Source organism: Rhinatrema bivittatum, chromosome 8 (genome assembly GCF_901001135.1).
Source record: "Rhinatrema bivittatum chromosome 8, aRhiBiv1.1, whole genome shotgun sequence".
Lineage (NCBI taxonomy): Eukaryota > Metazoa > Chordata > Amphibia > Gymnophiona > Rhinatrematidae > Rhinatrema > Rhinatrema bivittatum.
The window spans coordinates 98,800,311-98,821,125 of NC_042622.1; positions in this window are offsets into that span (position 1 = coordinate 98,800,311).

A 20,815-nucleotide genomic window follows, 5' to 3' on the forward strand; every position below is an offset into this window, starting at 1 on the left:
GCACCACTTAGCTGGATAAGATTTGACTTACATAAGTGATATTGTTTAAATATTGGGCCTTGTTCAGCAGCCACCACTTAGCCAGGTAATAGTTATCTAGCTAAGTGGTGAGTGGGACAGGAGCTTTCCAGGGCTAACTTGGTACCTGATTTACTAAGGATTTTTTCCCATAGACACTAAATGGGAGAAAAGCCTTAATGAATCTGGACCTTAACTGGATAAGTGCCAGTATTCAGCTTTCTCCAATTGTTAGCCAGATAAATTAGACTGCTATGGAGCAGTCTAATTTATCTGCTTAACTTATCTGGCTAACTTTTAGGTAGCCAGGGATATTCAGTGGAACAGTTGTGCCACTGAATATCCCAGCTATGTTAGCTGGATATGTTTTTCCAGTTAAGAATATCAGCTGGATAGTGGCTGAAGATCTACCTACTAGTTTCCTTTTGAAAATTAGTGCCCACAATCTTTCAAACTATCTGGGCTTTTGAAGATTACCCACCCCTGTCACCTTACTGGGTATCTAAGGATTTTCTGTATCAATGTAAAATGGAGAAACTCCTTGGTAGCTAAAAATTATACTTTTCCAATAGCTTGCGGAAAGGTGCTTATCAGACTAATATTCTGAATAATACTATATATATGCACACAACAAACTAAATATGATCATTTCTTGCAAGGGAAGGGAAGGAGATTAACACCCTGCCACCTGACCTCCACTGGGGACAGGGTGATACAACAACCATTGCCAAAGCAGACGGAATAAGAACATAAGAATTGCCATACTGGGTCAGACCAAGGGTCCATTAAGCCCAGTATCCTGTTTCCAACAGTGGACAATCCAAGTCACAAGTATCTGGCAAGTACCCAAACATTAGATAAATCTTAAGCTATTATTGCCTATTAATTAATAGCAGTTTATGGATTTTTCCTCTAGGAACTTATCCAAACCTTTTTTAAACCCAGTTACACTAACTGCTGTAACCACAACCTCTGGCAATGAATTCCAGAGCTTAACTATGCACTGAGTGAAAAATAATTTTATTTGATTTGTTTTAAATGAGCTACAAGCTAACTTCATGGAGTGCCCCCTAGTCCTTCTATTATCTGAGAGAGTAAATAACTAATTTACATTAACTTTTTCAAGTCCTTTCATAATTTTGTAGACCTCTATCATATCCCCCCTTAATCGTCTCTTCTCCAAACTGAACATCCCTAATTTCCTTAGCCTTATTTCCTAGGGCAGCCGTTCCATGACACTTATTTTGGTTGCCCTTCTCTGCGCTTTCTCCAATGCAACTATATCTTTTTTGAGATGTATCGACCAGAATTGCACACAGTATTCAAGATGTGGTCTCACCATGGAGCATTATGACATCCATCATTTTATATGCCATTCCCTTCTTAATAATTCCCAACATTCTGTTTGCTTTTTGACTGCCTGCCATAGCACACTGAGCCGATGATTTCAATGAACTATCCACTATGACACCTAGATCTCTTTCCTGGGTGGAAACTCCTAACATAGACCTAACACTGTGTAACTGCAGCAAGGGTTATTTTTCCCTATATGCATCACTTTGCATTTGTCCACATTAAATTTCATCTGCCATTTGGAAACCCAATCTTCCAGTCTTGCAAGGTCCTCTGCAATTTATCACAATGCACTTGAGATTTAACTACTCTGCATAATTTTGTATCATCTGCAAATTTGATCAGCTCACTCATCATACCCCTTTCCAGATCATTTATAAATATATTAAAAAGCACTGGTCCAAGTACAGGTCCCAGAGGCACTCCACTGTTTACCTTTTTCCGCTGTGAAAACAGACCATTTAATCCTACTCTCTGTTTCCTGTCACTTAGCCAGTTTGTAATCCACGAAAGGACATCGCCTTGTATCCCATGACTTTTTAGTTTTCTTAGAAGCCTCTCATGCGGGACTTTGTTGAACGCCTTCTGAAAATCCAAATACACCACTTCTGTCGGTTCACCTTTGTCCACATGTTTATTCACCCCTTCAAAAAAATATACAAGATTTGTGTGTCAAGACTTCCCTTGGGTAAATGCATGCTGACAGTGTTTCCCATTAAATCATGTCTATCTAAATGTTTTGTGATTTTATTCTTTATAACAGTTTCCATGATTTTTCCCAGCACTGAAGTCAGGCTCACCGGTCTAAAGTTTCCCAGATCATCCCTAGAGCCTCTTTTAAATATTGAGGTTACATTAGCCATCTTCCAATCTTCAGGTACAACAGATGATTTTAATGACAGGTTACAAATTAATTGAAATAAGTCTGAAATTTCATGTTTTAGTTCTTTCAGAACCCTGGGGTGTATGCCATCTGGTCCAGGAGATTTACTACTCTTCAGTTTGTTAATCTGGCCTACCACATCTTCCAGATGCACTGTGATTTGGTTTATTTCATCTGAATCATCACCCTTGAAAACCATCTCCGGAACAGGTATCTCCCCAACATTCTCTTCAGTAAACACCGAAGCAAAGAAATCATTTAAACTTTCCAGGATGGCCTTATCTTCCCTAAGTGCCCCTTCAAGCCCTCGATCTAATGGTCCAACCAACTTCCTCACAGGCTTTCTGCTTTGGTTATATTTTAAAAAGTTTTTATTGTGAGATTTTGCCTCTGTGGACAATTTCTTTTCAAATTCTCTCTTAGCCTGTCTGATCAATGTCTTATGTTTAACTTGCCAATGATTATGCTTAATCCTATTTTCTTCTGATGGATTCTTCTTCCAATTTTTGAATGAAGATCTTTTGGCTAAAATAGCCTCTTTCACCTCACTTTTTAAGCCATGCTGCAATCATTTGACCTTCCTTCCACCTTTCTTAATGTGAGGAATACATATAGATTGTGCTTCTAGAATGGCGTTTTTTAACAATGTCCAATTTTTACCTTTGTAGGTGCACCTTTCAATTTTTTTTTAAACTATTTTTCTCATTTTATCAAAGCTTCCCTTTTGAAAGTTTAGTGCTCCAGCCGTGGATTTACTTAAAGTCCCCCTTCCAGTTATTAATTCAAATTTGATCAAATTATGATCAGTATTGCCAAGCGGTCCAACCAGTTACCTCTCTCACCAAATCCTGCACTCCACTGAGAATTAGATCTAAAATTGTTCCCTCTCTCGTTGGTTCCTGATCCAATTGTTCCATAAAACTGTAATTTATTCTATCCAGGAACTTTATCTCTCTAGTGTGTCCTGATGTTTCACTTATCCAGTCATTACTGGGGTAATTGAAATCTATAATCAATGTGTCTATTTGTCCACGGAACAACGACCTATGTAACTTTAACAAAAATACGTCGTATCACAAATATTTGTTTTTTATGATATCGGTGCTATAGATTTTTCATAATAATATTTCCACACAATTTTTTTATGAATTTGGGACCTTCATAACACCCACGGTGCTGCAAGCTAAAACTTGTGTTTCACACCGTTGCGGGTCGTTTTTAATCATAGGTCTATTAGTCCAGTTTTGCAAAGAGACTTTTTAAAACTTGTTTACGTTTTTCTTAAAAACTCAAAGAATTGTACTTCCCTTAGTTCTTTGAGGTGGTACCAGAGTCAAGAGTCTGACACGTACGCGTTTCGCAAGCCGCTGCTTCAGGGATGTCTCGAACTGACTCACTTTGCCCGGTGCTCCTCCGGATAATTCACAGGGTGCTGCTGCGGGTAATCTCTAGGAACTTGTATGAGCTGATTTTTCGATTCTATTGAGGTCCCTTCGGATAATTCTGAAAATCAAAATGCTTTTAGTTGTGTGACCATTAGAGCCTCACTTTATTCACAATTCATAATGTGCACATCCTATGTAAAATGAGAAAACACCGATCAGTCTTGCTTACCGGACCTGCCACCATTTTCTGTTTCAGCGTGAAGGTAAATCACTGAACGAAAACTAGTCTGATTTATGACGAATTCACTGATCTCACCTGATACCAGACTTGTCATGATTTGACAGGGAAATCACATAAAATGAAACCATTCGATTTCCTTATTAAGGCCACACGGGATGACTGATTTTAATTGATAGATCCATTTCTGTTCACACTGTCTCAGCCATTTCACTCTGTCTCCCCCTCTCCAGTGTGGGTATATGATCTCCAAAACAGTCCACTTGATGTCATTGAAATTATGATGCCGCTCTTAAAAATGAGCAACCAAAGGTTCTTCCAGCCTGCCCGTATTTAAGCAGCACTTGTGTTCTGTTAGCCGGATCTGTACTTGGCATTTTGTCATGCCCACATATGTCAAAGGGCATGGGCAAAAAACTAGCGTAAACCACAAATGTGGTATGGCAGGAAAACTCAGGCAAGGAGATCACTTTGTCCGTTGCTGTGGTAATGTCAGTTTGTGTGGACTTTAAAGGGCATCACATGCATCTAGTGCATGGTTTTGATGGCTCCAGATTCTTGGGAGGGTTATAGCAGCTGGTGTGAACGACATGGTCTTTAATATTCCTACCTCTAGAATATGCTGTCCTTAGCGGCTGGTTGAACAAAGGGTGGATTTGCTGGAACCACCCCCCCCCCCCCCAGTGCATCCTAATGGCTCTACTGATAGAGGCTGATGCCAGTGTGTGTCTCAGTACAACGGCCTGTGGGTTCAAGTCCTCCCCCAATGATTTTTGACTTGATACAATAAATTGGATACCCCCATTGTAGAAAGTGGAGGTGAATTGAATTGCCTGCTTGCTTACCTGGAGGTGAGCCGAATTGTTTACAGCTGAACTGAAGCCGGGACGCAAAATTCCTCCAATCCTGACAAAGCATAGCTGACTCTGACGCCCTGTATAAGTGGGTGAACCCAGAAGCAAGCCCAATAAGAACTGGCTACTTTCTAGGGTCGCCTGAGGAGCAAGTGTAAGTGAACTGAATTACCTGTTTGCCTCTTTGGAGGTGAATTGAATTGCCTGCTTGCTTTCCTGGAAATCAAATTTTAATACTTTTTCCCCTTCTCTGGATGAGTAAGAGTAAAGCCTTTTCAATGGTAGGATGCCAACAACTACCTAAAATCATGTTGAGACAGGGCACTGCATTGCAAAGAGATATCAAATTAAACCAGAGGAAGCCTGCTGTTCAAATAAATGCTGTCTGTACTTTAACCTTGGAGCTAGGAGAGCTATGAATTTGGATTTCAAGAAAGTGACTCAGTTTGAGAATTACTATAAAAAGTGCAGAGTCTGTGGCATTTCCACAACTATATCATGCTACAGCCGCCGAGTCCCAAGGCCATTCATCACTAAAATAAGTGCTTAGGACAGTTTAATTAGAAACTCTCATTTCTTTAGCAAGGAGCTAACCCACAAACAGGCATTTCTCATTAATTGTTGTAAACCAGTCAGATTTACCTGCGGGTAAGTACCAGGGCTTCATTCTCAATGTAAATAATACAGTTCTTGTCTGGAGTTTGCAACACCCATGTCTTGGGTGTTGCAAGCACTCAAATTGAAAAACAGGCCCCCCCCCCCAAAAAAAAAAAAATATATAAACAAAATCAAGTCAAACATAGCAAATGTTCAGCTATCCTCTGCATAACACAGCCAATATCCAGAAGTAATGAAGCTCAACTATGATTTCAAATGAAGGGAGGAATTCTTTATCATCAAAGTTATAATGAGTCATGTTTAATAGGAGCTCCTTTAGGAGATGCCTTTAAAAACAGGCTTTACATTCTCTAAGCTACTGCAAGATAGAGAAATGCCAGAGAATCTATTGAAAGAGCTCAACAAAGAACTCAAATATTTAGAACACGATCAACAATGACCTTTATTCAATCCAATTAACTTTGCAGAATATAACACAATATGTACCAGGAGCTATGCTTTACCTATACAATGGCTATTATGTCCCAGCTGAGCTTTAAAATCACAAATATGCTTTCTTTTATTCTACACGCACCAAAAGCAGGAACACATGCAGACCAACATCAAATCGAAGTAAGACTATCATCAAATGCTGCAAAAAATTGCATGTCTGGTAGGCATGACGCAACAGAGGAACACAACAGATTCTCCCCAGTTCTTGTAAAAGCAAAAAAAAATAAAACCAAGCCAAAGTAAACTGGATAATTCCTGGCCACTGAACAATGATGGCAATAAAAAGTAACATTTTGCAAATTGTTCACAGGACATGAAATACTTTTGGTGTAAACTTTGGTTTATCTTCATATATGTCCATAAAGATAGTTAAAATGTATTCTTTCCCCACCTGAAAAAATATTCAGCATTTATTAAATCAATATATTTGTCATATTTTCATTTTCAATTTAGACTGCTTTTTCCCCTTTCAATAAAGCTGATGAGATATTCCTAAATGTAAACATTTTTGCCCTTTAGGTAAGAAACCCATGGTGCTGCCTTGAATAGACTGAACTCTAGTAGAAGGCATTCATCAATGACTCTGGAATCAAATGTGTCCTAACTATTTGTCATTTGATTTCCACCTTTCCTTAGCCCTCAAAGTTGATGACAAATCAACACAATAAAATACAATCAAACAGATACACTGCATAAAAGCATAAAACTCTACCACCACATAGTGATGCTTTAAAAATATATTGCATACCGCATGTAGAGCATTATCTGCCTTCAAGGATAAAAGTTAACTGTCATTAAATACTAGATATTGCTATGAATGGTTCAACATTTAGCAAATGCCTTGGCCAGCAGCTGTAGTTTATTAATTAATAACTCAACTCCCCATTGACTTTCCTTTTTGCACTGGAACTGTCCAGTCTGCTCTCTGCTTACCAAAGGGTCAACTCAGACTCTTCTCATCATCGCACAGAGTGGACTTACTTACTGAGAAGGCTGAATGATCCAATTTTGGCTTCTCAGCAATGCAAACCCTTCATGTGACCAAATTAAAAGCTTACATGGAATCTTAAGATGTTTCCCCCATTTTGTACTTTTGGGGAAACATTTAAATAATGGCGTTCTTATACCCTGTAAAACTTCAAGGGATCAGCACCCATCCAGTTGCTATCTTTGGCACAATTTTGTCTGCAATTTGATTCCAGCGCACAAATAGTCTTCTCTGTCTCAATGTTTTCCTAACAGTTCTTTGACAGCATAGTCAGGCTATACAAAACCAAGAACGAATAGTACCAACACTGTAGTTCAGCCTTTCATATTCACATAAAGGTGAATTTTAAAAGCTCGGTGCACGTACTAATTAGGGGATGTGCGAATAAGTTGGGTTTGCGCTCACCAAGCGGATTTTAAAAGCCGCCCGGATTTACGCGTTATCTCCAGCAGCGCGCACTTCTCTAAAGTTTTCAAAAGGGGCAGGGCATGGGCATGGTCTAGGCGGGCATACGTATTTCAGGGTGTGAACCTTGATGCGCAAATAAATACTTGCATGCCCCGGCACGCACCAAGGTCACCTGCTGAGTGACTTTACTTCTGCTATGGATGACATGTAAGTTAACAAAAAATAAAAGGATTGAGCAATTTATAAGGGATTTAAAGGGTCTGGGCTAACTGGGGGGAATGTCGGCTATTAAACCGTTGGGGGAGGGGGGGGTTTGGAGGACCTATCTGTTAACTGGATGAACTGGTAAACTGGGAATGGCGTGGGCATGCCCCCCTTTTAAAATCTCCCAATTAACGTGGCAGAAGCGAGATTTGCGTGCACATGCGTGCGCTCACTTAAAATCTGATGCACATGTGCATGCAGCCAGACTATTTTAGAAAATGTGTGCATATGTGTGTGTATGTAATAAAATGGCTGTGGTCCTAGGTGTGGGCCGACATACATGCACAAATGTTTGAAAGTGACCGTCCCTATCTCCGAAAGTAAATCCCCTTTCATAGATGGACCTTGAGCTCATGTAGTCAGTTTATCAAATTGGGAATTTAAAAATTCTGCTCTTAATTTTAAAGGGGAATATGTAAGAAGGTAGTTACTTTATAAAAATGTGTAAGCCTAAGGGGCAACTGCTCTTTAAAAATAGATTTATTGACTTGATGTACCACAATTTAAAAAAACCATAAGCAATTCTACATAAATGTCTTAAACATTTAAAAAGCACAGCCAAATAAATAAGTAAAAAATGCTATCATCATCAAAGGGCCTGGCCACGCGTATAAGTCCCAGGGATAGTGAAAGGGGTGGTCCGGGGATGGTCCCGGGAGCAGGGCGGGGCTAGAGGCACCCGGCACAGCAGCCATTTGCCGCTGTGCCGGGAGATCGCATGCCGATAGGGTGCCAGCGCACGCAACTTGCTCCTGCTCAGAAGAAGAAGCAAAAGGTAAGATAAAGATTTTGGGGAGATTTAGGATAGGGATAGGGGGAGGGCAGGATAGGGGAAGGGAGGTCAGGCTAGGGAGTTGGCAAGTTCCCTCCCAGTCCGCTCCTTAATTGGACTGGGAGGGAACTGGGGAAGGCACTGATGCGTCGCTCATGTAACTGCATATATCTCCCCCCCCCTTGCGTACGCCGACCCAGCATGTTATAAAATCGCACAGCCATATGTGCGCGCCGGGTAGCGCGCGCGCAATTTATAAAAATCTACCCCCTAAGTTTCGAACTGACTGCTTTACTGGAATCATCCCAGGATCCTACGATTACAAGAGGAACTTTATTTGTTTCATTTGTTTTGGAACTGGATCGTGCTTTGGCTCTAAAGTCTTTTTTTCAAAATAAAGATATGAATTTTTATGATGCTAAGGGCAAGGGTTTTTCCCTGTCTTTAGCAGTTGTATTCAAGATAAACGTAAGATTTTTTGGAGGGACTTAACAGTCAGTACTTAGGATCGGTGCAGATTTCTTTTTGTAATTTCCATTTAAATGTTTAATTAAGTATCAAGGGGCCACTTATGTATTGAATGATCCTGAACAACTTTTGCAGGCAAAGTGGCTGATGGGAACATGGCTTCTTTGATGGAGGGTTGAGGTTAATCTCTTGAGTTTTGCTTGCTTGCCGGATTTCTGCTGATTTTCATTTACTTTGTTTTTTTATTGTTTTCTCTTCTCCTGACCTCCCAAATTGTGGGCTTGAATTCTTTTCTGGCTTTTCTTTTTCTTGAATTATTATTATATAATTTGTATTTTGACCTGGAAAGGTGTATTTCCATGTTGAGGTAATTGCTTCAGTTCTGATTTAATAATTCTTAGAAATAAAAAAGAAAAAAAAAACTCAGCAAACTTGTCAGCTGTCAGATCCTTTGGCATTAGTGGAATGTATCTAGAGCTCTGCCCTGACCGATTGGGTACAATTCTGAATAACTGTTGTGGACTTCCAACCCCTTGCAGCTTTTTTAGAAAAAAAAAGACCCTCTTTATTTAGTCTGCTTCACTGCCTGCTGGGGGCTGCCTGGCTCCAGTTAAAATGCCATCCCATCACCGTTTAACAGCAATGCTGTGGACGCTTGTTCTCACCGTTAATCTGCATTCTGACAGATCTTGTCTGTATTCACTGCTGCTGGCAGAGACGGCAGTACTGTGAGTGATGAAAACAGAAACAGCACATGGGGACAAGGTGCCAGAAAAACTGTAAGGGAGCAGCTGATAGGACACACCTTAGGCAAAGAATAACTGGGAGAGAATCAGGTTTGCCAAATTATTTACTTGCCATATTATAAACTGCATTTTCTTTTAAGGTATGAAAGTTCATGAATTTGCAAATGTTTAATGTTTGTATGGAGGAAGGATATAGTCCCCTGACACATACGTATTCTAGACATGATAGTATATCATTTTATTAACGACTCGGTTTCTAATACCATTAGCATTGCCAACTTTCAACTATGAAAATTCTGAACAGAGACGCTCCCCTCCCACATTTTACCCCCAAACCCATCTCTTCAACTTGCCACACCCCTTGTTCTTCTTTCTATCACTCGAGATTCTCCACAGCCATTCTGGCAACGGCTCCATAGGCCTCAACTACTATTCTAAAAGGCAGACCAACAGGCCATGGGAAGAGATAGGGGAAGTAGTGCAGTAGACAGAAGCACTTCTCGTATGTTCACATGTCACAGCTATCTGGGTTTGCAGTGGTCCATGCCTAATTTTAAGGGCTTTTATGGTCTCTTTTCTGATTTCTGGATACTTCATTTATGTACAGTCCAGAAAAAAAATGTGGACAGTTGTCAAGCCCGGTTACCATTGGAATTTTTAGAAGTTCATCTATAGAACCACTAATATTGTATTTTACTAAGCATCCCATTGCTTTACATGTCCAGGACTTAAGATTATGTTACAATAATATAGGTGAGGCAGGTACGACGCCATCCATTGGGCAGTACATAATAATATAATGCCTACGTACAGATTGCTGTTTGTCTGAGGCTCTATCAACAAACCTATGTACTGCTTCCCCCAACCCCCCCCCCCCCGGCCGGATCCTAGAGCACACCCTAAGCTGCAGGCCAGGAGCCACAAAGGGAGATCACAGATTCCATTTTATTGCAGCTGTTTAAAGTATCCCGCATTATGGGGCAGATTTTAAGAGCCCTGCTCGCTGGCGCACCTATTTTCCATAGGCCTGCCGGCGCGCGCAGAGCCCCGGGACTCGCGTAAGTCCCGGAGTTTTTCGAGGGGGGCGTATTGGGGGCGTGTCGGGGGCGGGGCCGATCGGCACGGCGTTTCGGGGGCGGGATGCGGCGGTTCGGGGGCGGGCCCGGGGCGGTTCGGGGGCGTGGTCGCGCCCTCCGGAACCGCCCCGGGTCGCGTCTCGGCGCGCTAGCGGCCCGCTGGCGCGCGGGGATTTACTTCTCCCTCCGGGAGGCGTAAATCCCCCAACAAAGGTAGGGGGGGGGGTTTAGATAGGGCCGTGGGGGTGGGTTAGATAGAGGAAGGGAGGGAATGGAGTCAGGCTGCGCGGCTCGGCACGCACCGGCTGCACAAAATCGGCAGCCTTGCGCGCGCCGATCCTGGATTTTGTTTGCGCCTGGTGCGCCAACAAAAGTACGCGAAGGCGCACTTTTTTAAAATCTACCCCTTAGTGCTAAGCTCATAAAGGAAGATGATAAATAGTTGCTTGTCTCTTTTCTGCAGTACTGGTGATATTCAGGGCCATATTTAAGATTATGTCACCCATAGGCAAAGGATTGGGGAAGAGGCTTTTGCACACAGAAACCAGAGAGCAGCAGGGAAAGTCCTAATTTTGGGGCACCTTCAGAATTTGGCGTCCTATGTCTAAATCCAGCCCTGCTGATACTGTTTCCCCACATATTTAATGAATTATTTATAACCCACACTGATCCAACATTTTCAGCAGGGTACAAAATAATATACATATTAATATCATAAATAAACCATACAATTAAAAACAAATATTATAATATTAAGCAAACCAATATATAATAAAAAAAACCACATAAAATACAATAAAATCAAATTATAGAACATAAACACTAGGAAAGACCAAAAAGGAAAATGACATTCTCAGAACTATTGCAACCTCATGTTACAAGGAACTATATAAAAATTAGAACCTAGCTGACTACCTCTTTCATGGCATGTGTGTATTACTGCCCTACTCTAAGGTCATTCCTACAGAAGGTAATAATTCTTGCTCCAAATATTTACCAACCATACAGCACAGAAATCAATGGGGATGTACAGGGAAAAAATTGTTTCCTTTTTTTTTTGGGTAGGGTCATTTAATATTTTGTTCCGTAGTTTGTAGAAATACAATAAACATTAAAAAAAGAAATACAAATTGAAAAAAAAAAAGAAACTGGGCCTCCCCAAGTCCCTCTGAACCCCATCCCACCCAACCCTAAAGTGCCAAGGCCAGAAAACTAAGCAGCCCCCACTTACCTGATCCATAGAGGTCTGCTGTAGCCTGGTCCTGGCACCTAGGCCTAGACATTAAAGTGGACATGTTATTTTTTGAAGAATCAAAGAAGAGGGATGTTGAATTAGAAATGTGAGCACTAACAATAAGCACATGACCATAAATGCTAATTCTGTAAACTGTTGTGATCTTCTTTTGGAACAATGGTATATAAAACTCCTAAATAAATAAACAAAAGAGAAGACATTAGTGGCCTGATCTAGGCCTCAGCCACTGGGACCAAGTCTTGGCCTTGGTGGTGGGACCGGGCCTTCAATTTTTTCCTTTTTTTTTTCTAAAATAAAACAAAAATAAAACCAATGACTTAGAATCCTCCTACCCTACCCTAAGAAGTCTTCCATCTATTTGCTGAAGGTGGTCAGGATATTAGGACTGCCATTCAAGCATGTGTGTTAAAACCAATTGTCTACTATCACTCTTTGTATATTGAGTTGCCTAAGAGGTGGAGGATCACTGCACTTCAGGGTTTGTTGCATGCTATCACTAGGCTTATTTTGGGTCACTCTCTCTCTGATCACATTTCTCCAGTTCTGAAAGAACTGCATTGGCTGCCAGTGATTCAGAAGGTAAAGTTTAAGATTCAGACATTGATTTAGAGAACCATTAGGAGGGAGGGTCCTATTTATCTTTTCTTTTGATATTGTATTATCCAGTTCATTCTCTTCAGTATGCGGGTACAAATCAGTTGATTATTCCTTCAGTAAAGGATCTATGCTTACAAGCGACTTAGACTTGGGCATTTTCTTCAATTGGGCCTGGTTTTTGGGCTGAAGCTGTAAATTGAGGAAAGCTTAAAAGGATAGTTGCTTGCTGAGGCATTTCAGGACTGAGAGACGGAAGTAGAAATTTTATGATACTGTTTTATGTTGTTATGAATGTTGTTTTATTTTGTGTTATGTAATCCGCCCTGAATGGTTGGTCTGGATCAAGCAGAACATAAGCATTTTAAATAAATCAAAATAAAAAATACAATAGCTTCCTCCTTCAAGGCAGAACAGTAGTGGAAAAGTTGACTGCACTTAAATATGACATGAAATATTATTCATCTTCACCTCCCTCTACTGAATATGCAGAACAAGAAATGTACCAGCTTCTAAACACAGCTCTTTTTCCCCAGAGTAGAACACTGGGGAAAAAGAAAAGCGATTGGCAGCACACACCCTAAACACACCACCCAAATCAACACGGGTACATATTCTATTTTAATCATTAATCTCAAATATCTAGAATAAGATGACATAGTTTCTCTTTTATTCCCGCTCAAAATAAACGGACATAGCATAACACATCCAATTATGAGTTGTTTTTTTTTATTACTACTTTGTTACCGTAAAGTCTTGGCACATGTATAATGATAGAATTCATAATCTTTTCCAATATTAATATTTGTGCCTTATTGTAAACCGTTACGATGGTACCTAACTTAGTGACGGAATAGAAAAGTTTTTAAATAAATAAAATAAATAAAAATAAATATCTTTTCTTCCTCAGATAAATTGTCTCCTTTTCTTCCCTTTTCTTCTTACTGGTGCTCAGCCTGGAAAGTGAAATGGAAATGGATTAAGTATATTTCCAATGTATAGGCAGATGTGTTTTCATTACATAGGATTTGGCATATTCTTAACAATGTCTGTTGATGGTGCTGACACATATCAAAATGAAAATGTCACAAGTTAAAAAAAAAAAATAGCACAGCATTACAATCTGAAGTGGAAATAGTAGAGCTAGACTGGCAAATACTTTATAGAACACAAGTGTTGCTGAGTCTGGCAGGGCCCTCGAGTCATTCTCAGAGATTAAATTTTTGCTACAGCTGCTCTGCTTGATAAATATATCATTTGATTAGTGCCCAGATCAGTTTCTTATACAATTCAGAGAAGTTCTAAGTACTTAGTAACTCATTAAAGAGACACAGTGGCCTGCCAGGGCTGGTCACAGCCTTAAATAACAAGGCCACAGCCTGAGATGCAGCTGTTAAAAAATGGCAAATTACCAAGAACTCTGAGTAAAGGATGAAAGCGCAGGAGAAAGTGTCACATGGGTAAAATACTCATCCCATGGCAAGCACACACATTAGAATTCAAATGTACTACCTGTATTTGTTAAGAAATAGAAAACATTAACAATCCGTTAATTAATAAAAACAGTGTTAGCAAAGCAGTGTATTCCTTAAAAGCCTGACGAGAGAGAGAGAGAGAGAGAGAGAGAGAGAGAGAGAGAGAGAGAGAGAGAGAGAGAGAGAGAGAGAGAGAGAGAGACTCTTTATAAGGCTTGCCTATATATAAATTATTTATATCACTGTAAGAGGGGCAACTAGTAACTCGGGGTGAGATATTGGTAGTGGGCTAGGTTTTGGGTGGCAGTTTTACATGCACAGTCAGAGGTATGATTTGGATTGATGAAAGGTACAAAGAGATAAGATTTGTGCATTGTACTCTCGACCTAGCTTGATAACAGCTAGGTAGAGGGTGCATCAAGCTAGGTTGAGAGTACATTGTACAAATCTCATCTTTTTTTACCTTTCATCACTCCAAATCACATAAAATCTTTACTGATGGCAACCAAAACCTCACCCAGAGTTCAGAATGCCCCCTCTTACAGTGGTATAAAAAGTTGACTAATATGTATATCTCCCTAGAGGCTCGCTCGCTCTCTCTCTCTCTCTCTCCCCTCTCCCTGCCCAAAATGGAATTGTGATATTTATCACAAATCCCGGTTTGGCCATAATGCACAGCATAGCAACAGGAAAAAAGGTGTAGTTATTTCCGGTGTTAAATCCCGCGATAGAGTGTGTTACGCCATCACATGCAATGTTAAGCGCCCCCTCATTTTCATTTACTCCTCCCACTATACTACATTTTTAAAATTTGCATACGCATCTCGCAATGCGTTATTTATCACATGCATTATGACGTTATTGCGGGCATTAGGGCCCTAATACCCATGATAAGGCCCTAATGCGATTTGAAAAATCACCCCCCTAATTTCCAGGGAATTAGTAACTAAACGGTTAAATGTTTCAATACAATGGCGCACTACTGAGAGACAAAGAGACAATTAATATTCCAAGCATTTTTTAATCCTGGGATTTATCTACTGGAAGTGGAATCTTGAAGGGTACACTTCAAGTTTTGTCCAGCAGCAGGCAGAGTGGCCCCCGAACACAACCATTACTCAGGAAATAATGACAGGAGTCAGGTGCCTATCATTTTTTGACCACACCAGACTGACACGGCAATCCCTCTGAAGATTTTTTTAACCAGAAAATACTTTATCTTGACTGAAAGAACAGTACAAAAGGACGTTAAGGGAATAATCTGACATGGTACTAACATTAGGCTGGACCAGTTATTCTCCAATACGAGAACACTGTCAGTGCTGTGCTGTCTGTGGGATGCGGCAGCACGGTTCGTAAAGCATCGCCGGGGCTCCCATCCCCCTGCTGACAGAAGGAAGAACCACCATGGGGGCGAGAAAAGGGCAAGGGTGTGAGTGAGAGAAGAATTGGGAAAGGGGGTGGGATGGAACAATGGAGTGAAAGGAAATGAGGGCAAAAGGGAGAGGGAGAGGAGAATGAGAAGGAAAGTAGAGAGGGAGGAGCAAGATTGTAGGGGGATGGTGTGAGTAGAAGAGAAGGCGCTACACAAACACACGCTCCATCCCCATTCACCGATCTCCCACTCCACCAAGGGACAGATACTGGGAGAGGTGGAAGGCAGGTGGCAGGATTGCAGCTTCCTAGCTATATTATCACCGACACTATCTGCCACTCCTCCGGCACCTTTGACCCATGACATCCTCTGTCTGGCCCAGCATTTCAAATTACCAAAAGAACCAGACTCCAAGGGACTCCTGGTCAGCAGAACTCCCAGGTGGGCTTTTGATTGCCGCTCCCCTTGGTGGTCTGACATGGGTCGCATCCTGCCTTGGGGGGGGGGGGGGCAGGGGGAGGGGCACCATCTCACCTCTCTCTTCAGGGAGCAGATTGCCTTGGGCTGCCCATGGTTCAGAGAGGTTCTGAATTGGCAACCTGACCTGACCTGGCAGAAAACCAGCACCACACAAACATTTATGGCCTTATTCATCCAAGCCTCTTCCCGTAGAGACAGGAGGAGTGAATCAGGCCCTTAATAGACAAAGTTCCCATTTTTCTGTACATAAAACATGAGTCATGTGGCATTTGGCTTTTGCCTGCACAGTTATAATAGCAATTTTTAAACTCCCCACAATATCACGAACATTTCCTGGTTTCCTTACTCCCAGCTTGAAGGATTTTGCCCTGAAGGATAACATTAGTTAACATTTTCCTATGCTAATTTTATGGGGGAATTTTGGCATCAGGAGGACAGTATTAATTATTCTGCATTTTGCCTCCATGCTACCTGATCCATTTGTGCTATCACATTTCCTTGCGAGGGTCAGGTGAACTGGGTGAGGCATATCAGACTCACTTGGAAAAGAAACATTATCCCTTAAGATCCATGATAGGCAGAAATACCAGCTCTTGAATTTCCAATGCAGCTGTAGGGTTCATGTGGTAAAATAAGCAGGTACAATTTGTAAACTAAAAGACTCAGGCAGTTTCAGAAACGCTGAATGCGATTCTGTTTTTACAATGCAGGTAAGTGTTCATCATTATTCAAATTCTTGTTTCATGCTTTAAACTACTACCAGACCAGGAAGAGTAGGGGAACAGTGAGTGATGGCTGGCGAGGTACAGATGGTACATCTGATCTGTGTCATTTTCAGAATACTGTAAGTTTACTATGAAGAGAAGCAGCGGGCCCATTTTCAAATCTCTCCAAGGCTTCCAAAAATCCCCCCAGAAAGAAAAGGATAGTAAGCATTTTTGTTATGGATTGTTGAAAATAATTAGGATCTTCATCTTGCTTTTTATTGGAAAGCTGAGTGGCAATACTCGTGATATTTTGAGTGTTTCTGCCTACAGCAGCCTCCTTCGCAGAGTCCCTGTCTGCCGTTTCCTTTAGATGTGATTTCTTGGATTTGCCTGGATTTGGGATTTAATTAGTCTCCTTTCTGTACCTACTATACCTGAATGTATTTCCCTGCCCCAGAGTCCTTTCAGTCCAATAGGCTGCTGAAATAAGGTGCACATGCTTGTGTGCACCCCCCCATGCAAATCCCCTGCTCATCAAGGCATTAGTTAGTACTCCCTAATGCAGAGAGGTGTACAGGCTTAACTCATGTTTTCTTCTTAATGCTGGAAATTTAACGCCTGGTCTGAGATAAAGTTTCTGAGGCTAGCGTTAGTCGACTGAACCTAGAAGTTTGTGGTGCAAGGGCTCCTGTACTCGGGATTTATGTACACAAATCATGTTTTATCCATAGAGAACATGTTTTATGCATAGATCCTGTTTTGAGTGTGCTAAGTAAACATATTTTTGTGTGCACCCGTTTTCAGGTTAGCATCCATTTTTTAATCCCCAATGTTTTAGCATGCTATTAGCTTACCGCATTAGGAGTTAACTCATTTAAATGTGTAAGTAGAGAAAATATATGCTGAAATTCGTTGCACACTATTTACTCACAACTTATTACCTCAAGCTCTATGTTTGTATCTGAGGCAATGAAGAGTGAGTGAAGTGACTTGTTCAAGATCACAAGGAGCATCAGTGGGAGAAGCAAGCTTTGAACCTGGCCTTTCCTGGTTCTCAGTCCACTCCATTTCTGTTATGTATGTTCTGATAATAAGAACATGTTGATGCGATCAAAAAGCTGCTGTTGTACTTCCCAAACTTATATTTTCAGACACTAAGAACTCTGCTGTACCTTGACTTTTTATTGTAATCCTTTCCTCCACAGATGAAATAAAACATCTGACCTGCATAGGCTTTGTACCACATTACTGCACTGTGTGGTAGACCCTTCCCCTCATTGCAGCAATGTACTCGGCAATTGAATGCTGTTAATAAGTCTGCATACTGAGGACAAAAGAAATACACTGGAAATGCTGGCCATAATACATGAGCGCAGGCAGGAAGCATTTTCTCAGGTACGGACTCTTACTGGATCGCTTCAGTAAAATAAAGATCACGGTTCACTTTTAGGAAAAAAAAAAAAAGAAAAAAACATCTATAACCTATTTTGAAATAATGCAAATTTTGCCCAGTGATTTACAATTTCTTGCAATTTCTATAAAGGGAAGTGATTCCCCAGGAAAAATACATAAAAGAAAAAGTGTCCTCTTTCCCACAAAAAAAACAAACCTTGTTCAACTAACGCCAGGGCACTCGTCCCAGAATCATAAATTTAGCACTTTTAAATAGAAGACCCTCCCTTAGTGCTATTTGCAATAATTTTGTGTGCACAATTATCTCCTGATACCCTATTTCAAAACAATACAAACTGACTTCTAGGAAGATATTTGCCCAAAACCTGTTATAATGTTGAATTTTAAAAGTCTGGTGCGCGCCAAAATCAGAATATACTCGCACAAGTCGGGTTCGCGCGTGCCCACTGATTTTTAAAAGCTGCCCAGATGCATGTGCATCTTCCACTGTGCGCTCATCTCAAACGTTTTCAAAAAGGGGCGTGGTCTGGGTGAGACATGAGCATTTCAGGGCATGGTTAAACGATGTGCATGTAAATTCTTACTTACCTGGGTGAATGCCCAGATCCCCTGCCCTGAAAATTTACTTCTGCTAGGACCGAGGTGTAAGTTAAAAAGTAAAAAGAAAAAGGGTCTGGGGTAACGGGGAAATGCAGACTATCAAACCAGGCGGTTTGGAGGACCTAGCTGTTAACTGGGCAAAGTGGTGGATGAGCTGGTGAAACTGGCAATGAGATGGGCGTGCGCCCCTTTTAAAATTCCCCAGCTTACACGGTAGAAGTGGAATTTAAGCGCATAGGAGCGCACCCAAAATTGGGAGCACATATGCGCACGGTCAAGCTTTTTTTTTTAACATGGTCAAAGAGCACACCCGCGCGCCAGTTTGAAAGTTACCGTCCTTCAATTTATAAATACATAAGTAAAGCCTATGTGAATCACAAAGCAGCAATATATCAGTGAAATTAAGACATCTTCATACGAATCTGAAATTTTAAATAGGTTTTGAGTATGATTTGTAAGGAATAATGGTTTCTTTCCTTTTTTGGCACAGACAAATTCACTAAGATGGTCATTCAATCTGTATAAAGGAGGTTGCAGTGAGAAACTGTTTTCTGTTGGGGAGTACAGTCTATCCCAAATGTGATAAATACAGTGATTATAAGCAAGCTGAGAGCAAGAAATTCACATAAGCTGATAAATGAGAATGCAGACTGCATGAAGCTAGCTTTTTAAAACTTCCAGGAAGGAAGGAAGAAGTGGGGGTGTTAGATTTTGAGGTGGAGTGACCTACTGGTTAGAGTGACAGGCTAAAAGCACAGGTTTCCAATTCTGCTTCTCCCACTGACACGCTGTCATTTAGGACAAATCACTTTAACTCTCATTATATCAGGTACCCATTTAGACTGAAAGCTCTTCTGAGAAGTACTGGAATATTTATCCACAAAAGTAAAAGGAGAAGGGCCCACACTCACCAGACAATCAGGACAGAAATCGGAGTATGGAGCATTGAAAAGGTCCATACACAGTTCAGAAGGAGTTTTATTTCTTAATTTACTACCGACAACTCCACTGTTCCAATAAGTCCAACGTAATATAGATAAAATAGTCCCCCGACATGGGCCCCGTGTTTCACCCAAAGGCTGTGTGGAGAGGGACAACACAATGGGGCAGATTTTCAAAGGGTTACACTCGTAAGATACGTGCGTAACCCCCAAAAAGCTGCCCCTTCCACCCCCTGCGTGCGCCGAGCCTATCTTGCATAGGCTCGGCAGCACGCACAAGCCCCAGGATGGGCGTAAGTGCCGGGGCTTTCCTGGGGGGGGCGTGTCGGGAGGCATGTTGCGGCCGGCGCGTCATCAAGGGACGTTCCGGGGGTGTGGTCGCGGGCATGGTTCCGGCCCAGGGGCGTTCCGGGGGCATGGCCGTGGCCTCCGGACCAGCCCCCGGACCAGAACATGGCGTGCCGGCCGGCTGCTGGCGCGCGCAAGTTACGCCTGCCTCGGGCATGTGTAACGTGTAAAATAAAGGTAGGGGGGGGAAATAGTTAGGGCTGGGGGGTGGGTTAGATAGGGGAAGGGAGGGGAAGATGGGGGGGAGGGCCGGAAGGAAAGTTCCCTCTGAGGCCGCTCCAATTTCGGAGCGGCCTCGGAGGGAACGGAGGATGGCTGCGCGGCTCGGCGTGCGCAAGCTGCCGATTTTGCGCAGCCTTGCATGCGCCGACCCTGTATTTTATAACATGCCTGCGGCAGCGCGTGCATATTATAAAATCGAGAGTAGATTTGTTCGCTCCGGGTTGCGCGAACAAATCTACTCCCGCGCGCACCTTTTAAAATCTACCCCAATAAGTTTATACACACTGGAAGTTAAAAAGAAACAAGTGTCATTGCATAGTAAGGACCTACTATCGATGGGCATAAACTGTTAAATGCTATAAACACATAGGGGTAGATTTTAAAAGGTGCGCGCGGGAGTAGATTTGTTCGCGCAACCCGGAGCGAACAAATCTACTCCCGATTTTATAACATGCGCCCGCATGTTATAAAATACAGGGTCGGCGTGCGCAAGGCTGCGCAAAATCGGCAGCCTGCGCATGCCGAGCCATGCAGCCATCCTCTGTTCCCTCCGGCCCCCCCCCACCTTCCCCTCCCTTCCCCTATCTAACCCACCCCCAGCCCTAATTCCCCCCCCCACCTTTATTTTAAAAGTTACGCCGGCTGGCTGCCGGCGCGCCATGTTCCGGTCCAGGGGCTGGTCCGGAGGCCGCGGCCACGCCCCCGGAATGCCCCTGGGCCGGAACCATGTCCACGGCCCCGCCCCCGGAACACCTCCTGATGACACACCAGCTGCGACACGCCCTCGACATGCCCCCCCAGGAAAGCCCCGGGACTTACGCGCGTCCCAGGGCTTGCACGCG